Source organism: Callospermophilus lateralis, chromosome 3, assembly GCF_048772815.1.
Source record: "Callospermophilus lateralis isolate mCalLat2 chromosome 3, mCalLat2.hap1, whole genome shotgun sequence".
Taxonomy (NCBI): Eukaryota; Metazoa; Chordata; class Mammalia; order Rodentia; family Sciuridae; genus Callospermophilus; species Callospermophilus lateralis.
Genome location: NC_135307.1, coordinates 67335104 through 67345338, shown reverse-complemented (window position 1 = coordinate 67345338; position 10235 = coordinate 67335104). Strand labels below are relative to the sequence as shown.

The window sequence follows — 10235 nt, the reverse complement described above, 5'->3', positions numbered from 1 at the left end:
TGTGTCAGCCAGGACTTCTGGTTCCATTTTGAATAAAAGTGATGAAAGTGGACATCCTTTCCTTGTTCAGATCTTAGAGAAAAACTTTCAACTTTTCTCTGTTCAGTGTTATGCTCTTTGTGGGCTGGGTATATAGGGCATTTATTATGTCAAGGTACATTTATTCTTTACCTAATTTGTTCTGAAAATTTATCATGAAGGGATATTAAATTGTATCAAATGCCTTTTCTGCATCTATAAGATGACCATATGATTCCCCCTCCTTCATTCTGTTAGATGGTGTGTTGATACATGTTGAAAGACCTTGTATTCCTGGGGTGGATCCCACTTGATATGATTAAACTTTTTTTTTTTTTTTAAGAGAGAGGGAGAGAGAGAGAGAAAGAATTTTAATATTTATTTTTTAGTTATCGGCGGACACAACATCTTTGTTTGTATGTGGTGCTGAGGATCGAACCCGGGTTGCAAGCATGCCAGGCAAGCGCGCTACCGCTTGAGCCACTTCCCCAGCCCAATATGATTAAACTTTGATGTGCTGTTCATTTTCTCTTTCTTCCAGTTGTATGGTAGAGGCTATATATATAATGAATAGATAATGGGCTGTAGAAGTGAAATAACTGAGATTTGATCTCTGACTCTGCTACTTAACTATTTGACTTAGGCAAGTTATCTAACTTGTTTGGAGCCTCATTTTTCTTATCTGTAAAAGAGATTTGACAATGTTTACACATCAAGACTTGTATGAGAAACATGTCATGAGTTACTATATATAAAATGTGGATGCTGGGGTTGTTGCTCAGTGGTAGAGAGCTTACCTAGCATGTATGAGGCACTGGGTTAGATTCTCAGCATCACATAAAAATAAATCAAGTAAAGGTATCGTTCCATCTACAGCACACACACACACACACACACACACACACACACACACAAACACATGAAATGCGATTGCCATGCCTTGCTCATAGTTGACACTAAACAAATAAGAGGGGTTTTTTAGTGATCAGGATTCATTGAAATATGAGAACCAGTCATATCTTCTATAGAAGGGCAGGGCAATTCCCTAGAACTTCCAAGCAAGACCAAACTTGAAAGAGAACAAAGAACAATTTAGAACTTACTCAATGGCTTTATTTATTTATTCTAGTTAGTATATTAAATGCGTCTTCCTCAGGCATGCATCTTATCTAGAAATCCTTAATTCCCTTTTCCCATTCTGAACTCAACCGTTGGTTCTCATAGATATTTTTTTTCACTATTATCTCCCAAGAATCTTTAAGGAGTATGATCAGAACCCAATTGCTAGTCTCCAAGGTTATTATCAAAACACTTTATCAGAGATCCAATGGAGGGAAGATAGGTAGAAGGAACAGAACATGCTTCCTTGCTCAGATGAATTTGGTGGATGCCAAATATTATCTGATAACATGCTAAACCATTTCTCCTTAGGGTTCTGGTCACACAGTAAGTCACTGAGCACTGAGAGCCTTTTTTTTTTTTTTAAAAAAAGAAGAGATATTAAATTTTATCAAATTTCTTTTCTGTATCTATTAAGATGATCATATTGTTTTCCCCCCTTCATTCTGTTGATGGCATATTGAGGATTCATATGTTGAGGAGCGCCCACTACAGTCCTTGGCTGTACCAACTGAGCTATTGAAGGGTCACAATGCATATGTTGAAAGACCTTGTATTTCTGGGATGGGTTCCACTTTCTGTGAATAATCATTGATGTGCTGTTCATTTTCTTTTTCTTGAGCCCAGGGCCTTGTACATGCAAGGCAAGCACTCTACCAACTGAGCTATATCCCCAGCCCAAGGCTTTTACTCTAAGTGTTGAAAACTTTTTATATCACTGGCACTGGCTTGTATTTAGAAAACAAACATACATTTATTAAGGGACAAATGATTAAAACCATTTATTTTTCTAATTGACAGAAATAGAAAATGTTTAATTTCATCTGTTTGGTAATTTACCAAAGAATTCTTTCCACTAGATGTCACTGTTGTACTAGAAAAATTAACATGATCCTTGTGATACAAAAGTAAAATTCTCTTGCCTTGGGATGACATATATATGTGTATATATATATATCCCCCAACTTAAAGAAGATACAACTAGAAGCCTCAGATGAATCTTATCTAAGATAATTTAATCCAAGGAAATCAGGAAAAGTTTTGTTGTATAAAATTTAGGATTCGGCCAGAAGATTTAGAAATATCCAAAACCTACTGCAGAATGACAAATTTTCAAAGTCTGGTCTAGTAAAGAACCTTTAATTTTCTTGCTACGCCTTTATTTGAAATTCTTTTGATGAGTCCTCTGACCCCTCATGACTTGTGCTGTGCTTCCATCCAGAACGAGCTTTCTCAAGAGATGGAAAACAGAATACCTCTTGAATTTTCTTTCTCTTTGATACTGACCCCTATGGTGACCCAATTTCAAAACATAAAGTATACCCATAGTTCCATTTTAAGTTATTACACTAAGCACTTCTTTATTCAAGGAGCTACAAAGATAATTAAGAACTTTGTTTTTCCTTTCCTTGTTGTATTTATTAACAAATTAGAAAAAAAAATCCCTCCAGAAAATTGAGATCTGTGGCATGTTTCCCTGTGCCTGAAGTTATATTGAAATATAACAGATGGGAGCACAGTAGGAATCTTGCAGAGTATTGCCAGATATGCCACACAGAGCGGTTTCTTATTGCTGAGTCAAAAGTCTATTAATGCTTACCAAAATACAAATAAACAAAACCACATCAGAAAATCAGAGAAAGATAATAGTGATAATCCTGACAAGTACTGACTTGAACCATGTAGATCATCAAATGGGTGAAATTAGGGGATTTTTAAATCTCTAAATGTTTGGAAATTGAGCAAAATATTTCCCCAAAACTTATAGATGAAAAAAATAAAAATAAAAAGCAGTAGAAATGTTAAGCTATTTGGAATAAAATAACACAAAAATATGAAATTTGTGAGATACAGTTATAATAGTATATATAGGGAAATTGTAGCTTTAAATGCAATATTAAAAATTTTTCTACATCAATATCTTATTTTAAAACTAAAAGAGTGATAATGGCCAAATTATATGGTTACATTGTGTGCATTATGAATATGTAACAATGAATTTTACTACTATGTACAATTAAAATGCATATAAATAATTTTTTCAATAAAAATATGAAAAAAATAAATAAATGGAGGGAAAAAAATTAAACCCAAAAGGGTAAAATAAAAGTAATGATAAAGTTAAGAGTAGGGGCTGGGGATGTGGCTCAAGCAGTAGCGCACTCGCCTGGCATGCATGCGGCCTGGGTTCGATCCTCAGCACCACATACAAATAAAGATGTTGTGTCCGCCAAAATAAAAAGAAAAACTAAAAAAACTAAAATTCTCTCTCTTTAAAAATAAATAAATAAATAAATAAATAAAGTTAAGAGTAAAATTCAAGGAAAATGGAGATGCAACTGAAAAACTTAGCAAAAACCAAAAGTTGATTCTTTGGAAAGATTTGTAAAATTGATCAACTCCTAGCAAGATCAATAAGATAAATAAGAAAAAATTATCAAGAACCAATAAAAATGAACATTGCTGTAGATCTTACGGGCATTATAAAGATAAAAAGCCAGGCATGGCACATATGCCTGTAATCTCCTGTAATCCCAGTGACCTGGGAGGCTGAGGCAGGAGGATTGCAAGTTAAAGATCAGCCTCAGCAACTAAACAAGACTCTGTCTCAAAATAAAATAAAGGGCTGGGAGTATAGTTCAGTGATAGAGTGCTTGCCTGACATGTGTGAGACCCTGGATTTGATCCCCAGCACCACTAAAAAAGTAGTTCAAAATAAAAAGGGCTTGGGGGTTGTGGCTCTGTAGTAGAGACACTCTGGGTTCAGTACTGAAATAAGAAAAAATTAAAAGCTGAATGGTCCTAATTACCTAACAAAAATCAAAATTTAACACTTTTCCATCATATGTATAAACAGAGAAAATAAAGAACAAGAAAAGACATATGAGTGAAGACACCTTTGACTTAATCAGGCAGCAGGCACTGAAAGAGGAGTGACAACAGAACATGACATTTAGGGTCTTTGAATGCCAAAGTTAGCATTAATAATGAAAATAAAGCAGAAAAATCAAAGTCCTGGAAGAACAGGGGAAAACTAGCTTAGTGGCTATGGTGTCACTTAAACCGTTGGGTTAGGGCTGGAGTAGTAGCTCAGTGGTAGAGTGCTTGCCTGGCATGTGTGAGGCCCTGAGTTTGATCCCCAGCACTGCATATAAATAAAACAAAAGATCTATTAACAATTAAAATATTTTTAAAAATAAAAATAAACTGTTGGATTAAGGTTCCTTAAATTCTTTGCAACAGAAGACAAGATTGATGTTAATGAGGGACCAGGTTTTCCAGTGGGAGAGAACGAGCTGTGCAGTCAAGTTAGAACGAAGTAGAAGAACCCAGACTTGCCTTTTTATTTTGTTTGGGGAACTTCCAGCTGATAGGGTTCAGATCATACTACTCCATAATGTCCCACCAGCAGAGGTGGGAAGGTCTCTTGCCCCCATCCCAGCACCCTGGCCAGTCCTTGCCTGAGGCTGGTCAGAAAACCAGAATAAGTTGTTTTAGCATAGGATTCTTTTGAGCTCCTCATTTTGAGAGAGTGCAGCCATGGAAGACGTTCAGAAAACAAGTGGAACTTTCAGTGCCTGTTGACTGTTTAACTGGGACATCCCATTTGTTTAGGGGCCTGCAGGTAGACTTCAGGGATAACTGGCAGAAGCTGGCAGAGGTTAAGAATCATTACCAAGCTTTGTTTAGTTTAGTATGTTTCAGCTGTATGGTCGTCTATGTTCTCTCTATCGCATCCTGTTTCTTCCATATTAACTCATCAGTTGATTGAAACTCCCTCCTTGAGGGCTCAGTGGTAGAGGATTTGCTGACACGTGTGAGGTCCTAGGTTCAATCCCTAGCACAAAAGACAAAACAAATAAATAAGACCCTTCTTGATCCCCTGCTAGATACAGGCTCTGCCAACTTCTTGTTGGCTCAGTTCAGCTGAGGATAACTTGAAACTTTATGATCTTCCCCGATTCCACAAAGATCTCTTCCTCCCAACATTTCTATACCTTCTTCCTCCTTTGCCCAACCAGTTCCCTAGAATTTTTAATATTTCACTCTTCATTGCTTCTTGGCCTTTTGGCTAAGATCAAGTGTAGTATCTGTTCTTATCAGTTTAATATTTCGCCCTTCAAACCCCTACCTCTTCTGTCCCTCTCTACACCCTTGCCAGATCTTTCTCCTCACTTCAACCTCTCAATCACTTGAACTTGAGCTTTTTCCCGCTTTTTAAGGGAATCAGTGTGCCTCAAAAGCAGCTACCTGTGGCTGAAAAGAAAGAAGGCTAACTGTTAGTACATTAGATTTATTTATCCACCCAAAAGTGCTTTGGGATTATTTGGATAACTGCCAGAGGTCTCCTTTTACCTCCATGAGATTACTTATTAGGGCAAATAAAAATCAAAATCATAACTCCATAAAATATTGATAAACAGGAAAACTTAATTTGTGCCATGATATTCAGATAAAAATATAAAGGGAAGGACTGGGGTTGTAGATAGCGTTATGTTAGAACAAAGGCAAAGACCAGGTTCAAATCCCAACACAGTGAGAGAGGGAGAGACAGAGAGAGAGAGAGAGAGACAGAGAGAGAGAGTCCAAACAGTAGGATTACTAAGTTTTATTGAAACATGGCTAAAAATTTAGGACAAAAGTTTAAGATCTCTGTTCATGTTTGTATGGTATGTATATTTATGTATATATGGATGGATATTACAGATGTGTGATATTTTTCTACCTATGGGTAGTATTACCAAATCACTTAATAAAATCCTTTAAAGAAATTCTATTCAGATTGAAGTAGCTTATAAATTAAATATTCCTAAAATTCTCAGAAACGTAGAAACCAGCCCAAAATTTAAATAGTTGATCTGGGACAAACTTTGGCAAATAAAGCTTATTTTTAATATGCTGGTGAAATAAAACCAGGAATATCTTCAGAATTTTCAGTATTAAAGACAATGAGGGGGCTGGGGATATACCTCAGTTGGTAGAGTGCTTGCCTTGAATGAACAAAGCCTTGAGTTCAATCCCCAGCATCATTTGAAAAAGAAAAATAAAAGATAATGTAGACATATAGTTTTATTCAACTTGGGTTCACTAGTTAAACAAGCGTATGTTTATGTTTAAGATAATAAAACTAGGGCTGAGAATGTAGTTTAGTTGGTAGAGTAATCCTCTAGCATGCAATGATAGAGCATCCCTAGGTTCAGCCTCCAGCATCACAAAACAAGCAAGCAAACACAAGATTGTAAAACTATAAATCTAATCAATAAGAACAAAATGTTGGGCTGGAGTTGCCGCTCAGCTCCTGCCTAGCATGTGTGTGAGGTGCTGGGTTTGATCCTCAGCACCACATTTAAAAAAAAAAAAAAAAAAAAGCATGTGTCCAACTACAACTAAAACATAAAAAAAAAAAAAAAAGAACAAAATGTTAATTAAAAAGGAATTGCTTGATGTACGTATGTCAAGCATGGTAAATGCTTTTACTGGGGATTGAACTCAGGGGTGCTCTGTCACTGAGCTACATTCTCAGCCTTTTTTATTTTTTTATTTTGAGAAAGGGTCTCACTAAATTGCTGAGTCTGTCCTTGAGCGTGTGACCTCCTGCCTCAGCCTCTTGAGTGTTTGGGATTACATGTATGTACTGTCGCACCCAACAGTACATACATGTACTGTTTTTGTTTATGTAGTACAGAAGATTCTATATTTTTTAAGTAATCAAAGACATGAAAAAGAAAACATGAAGCACAGGAAATTGCTTTGGTAACATATATAATCTTGGTGTTACTTAAAAGGTTAAAAGGTTTATTACCACCAAGTGCAGTGATGCACACCTGTAATCCCAGCAGCTTGGAAGGCTGGGGTGGGAGGATCATGAGTTCAAAGCCAGCCTCAGCAATGGCAAGGCACTAAACAATTCAGTGAGATTTTTTGTTTATGTGATACTTTTTATATTTGCCTGTGTGGTTGTTTGTCAACAACAACCAAAAGTAATTTAAGACTATAGTTTAATTTGATGTCTCAAAAAAATTTTTTTAGTTGTAGGTGGATACAATGCCTTTATTTTTATGTGGTTCTGAGGATTGAACCCAGTGCCTCACACATGCCAGACAAGTGTGCTACCACTGAGCCACAAACCCAGCTCAGGCATCTTGTTTTTATATGGTATATAAAAGGTAAATCTATTTGGATCTAGTAATAAACATGTCCTTTGCCTTATGAGAAGTTTGTGTTATGAAGAAAAAGACTATACCTGTATTAATTGTGAGAGGCGTATAAGAAAGTAAATTGTGTCTTGATAAAAAAAAGGTGTGAAATACACATTTTTGTTAAAAGCAAAAGGAATTCCATACTAAAATGGAATGAAAGGTTATTTTAGAATGAAAAAGAAGAATGAAGGACAAAAATTAATGAATTAAAAAATTAAGAATCTTTGGAAAGGAACCTTGTGTGGTTAAATGTGGTTGTAATCAGATGGATTTATTTATAAACTTTTATTAAAATTAACTAGAATTAATAGTACATTGATGCAAATTAGTACTTTTCTCTGTAAAATGAGTTTTCTTGGAGTATTGATCTACTTTTTTTTAAGCTTTTAAGTAATATAACTTTTTTTGGGGTGCGGGTACTGGGGACTGAACTCAGGGGCACTCAACCACTGAGCCACATCCCCAGCCCTATTTTGTATTTTATTTAGAGACAGGGTCTCACTGAGTTGCTTAGTTCCTTGCCATTGCTGAGGCTGGCTTTGAACTCATGATCCTCCCACCTCATCCTCCAAGCTGCTGGGATTACAGGTGTGTGCCACCGCACTTGGTGGTAATAAACCTTTTAACCTTTTAAGTAACACCAAGATTATATATGTTATCAAAGCAATTTACTGTGCTTCATGTTTTCTTTTTCAGGTCTTTGATTACTTAAAAATACATAATTTTCTTAATATTATTACAGAGCAAGACCTGCCTGTGTTGCTGAAGCTATTGCAGAGGTCCTTGGTCACTGGTTTTTGCAATACTCCCTGAAGAATTTCAAGTGAGTTGCATATAATAGCAAGCATGAGTTTATTAGAAGGGTAGGAAAAGGGGACAGTGGGCCCTCTCAGAGAGGAGAAGGACAGTGTACCCCTTCTGCACTTCTGTTTTATTGAGGGTCCCAGGGAAGTTTTTAATAGGTCCCATCCAGGTCCACTTCTTGACTTTTGACTGAAAATAAGTCAAAAGTATGGCCTTGACCCATAGAGGGGAGATTTTAGTATTATAGTAATATGCTAAAGATCCAAAGCAACTCTGGGTCCTTGACCCATGTTGATTGATTTTAATTGAAACTTGTTCTTAGAGATTTTATGGTTGGGGAGCTTGGCTTTGCTTCCAGTTATCCTGTCTCCCTGACTCCTGGAATCCTATCTGTGTAAAGGCCACACAAGTCTCCCTTCATGGTAACTTGTGTCTTCTTATTAGCAGGGGGTAGTCCATGGGTCTGTATTTCTCCCGCAGATAAAAGGTTATTTGCTGGGCTGAGATTGTAGCCTGATGGTAAAGCACTGCCTAGTATGTGTGAGGCACTGGGTTTGATTCTCAGCATGTAAATAAATAAAATAAAGGCCCATGGTCAAGTTATATATATATATATATATATATATATATATATATATATATATATATATATATATATATATATTTGTTGAGGACTGTAGGGTATTCTTTTGATTTAAGCCAGGCAGTGTCAGGATGGTCTCAGGTAAGTTGATTTTTAAAAGAATACATGTAGGATCTACACTGTAGACTCCCGTCTATAGAATTATCACCTTAAACTCATGTTCTCACTACTTATGTCTCTCTGCTACCTATCAACATGAAGAGTTAAATTTTGTTCACAATCTTTAATGTAAATTTCTACATTTGCCTTTTTATTTTGGTTTATTTATTTATTTTTTGCAGTACTAGGGCATGAACTCAGGGTTTTGTACATGCTAGGCAAGTGCTATGCCCCTGAGCTATAACCCCAGTCCTGCCTCTGTGGTTATTTTCACTTTAGTTAAATAGATAACCAAATATTGTCTCCTAGCGGCTTGTGATTATTTATAAACCTTTCTGAAACCCTCCCAAGATCAAATTTTAAGTGGCATCTTTATTTTTTAGAGATGAGATCTCACTATGTTGCTCAGGCTGATCTAGAATTCCTGGGCAAGTGATTCCTCTGCCTCGGCCTCTAAGTAGCTGTGAATAGGGTGCTTGCTGCCACACCCAGCTTTCAACTGAGTCTTTTTGAGCTGGAACTAACTTTGAGGTTTCCAAAAAGGCCCCTGGAAAATCTCAAAGAAATCTGTTCTGTTCTGTCTCTTTCTAAAAGAGAGATATCTAACAAATTAGGATTATTTGATATGTTAAATTTCATGTAAAGCACTGTCAAATACAGTGAAGATAAACCTGTTTATATAGATATGGGCATTTATTTTTAATCTAAGTATTTGAAAATATATGATGTTCATAGAAATTTGCCAGTACTCTCACTGTTCATAATAAGATATGCATACTTATCAGTCATAATTGTGATTATGTTATAATATTGACTACAACAGTAATAACTAAATTTGCTCAGCAAATAAACTCTCATAAGATCTTTAACTATGGCCCTTTAAAGTCTTTGTCATACACAGACAGTTATTGTTTTACTCTGTGGCCTATTGATAGAGCTTTTTTAAGAACTCATAATACAAAAGTGTTTCATCTTCAAAGAGATTCATGAAAAAGACTCTTTTTTTTTTTTTTTTTTTTTTTTTGGTACCAGGGATTGAACCCTGGGGCACTTAACCACTGAGCCACATCCTCCAGCCCTTTTTTATATTTAGTTTAGAGATAGGGTCTTGCCAAATTGCTTAGGGCCTCACTGAGTTGTTGAGGCTGGCTTTGTGCTTTGTACTCATGATCCTCCTGCCTCAGCCCCCGGAGCTGCTGGGATTACAGTTGAGCACCACCAGGCCTGGCTATGAAAAAGACTCTTGATAGGTATTCTGAAATGCAAACCTGTAATAACTTTTGGACCATTGGATTGGGCAGTATAGCAGAATGGCTAAGAACATGGAGAACTGCAGTGTCTAAAACAATAGT

At 36.2% G+C, this 10235-nt stretch overlaps 1 pseudogene; it reads left to right on the top strand.

The window, feature by feature from the left end:
• The first annotated feature begins 5189 nt into the window (after window positions 1-5189).
• Window positions 5190-5274, top strand: LOC143396214 (U2 spliceosomal RNA; annotated as a pseudogene).
• Window positions 5275-10235: the final 4961 nt, after the last annotated feature.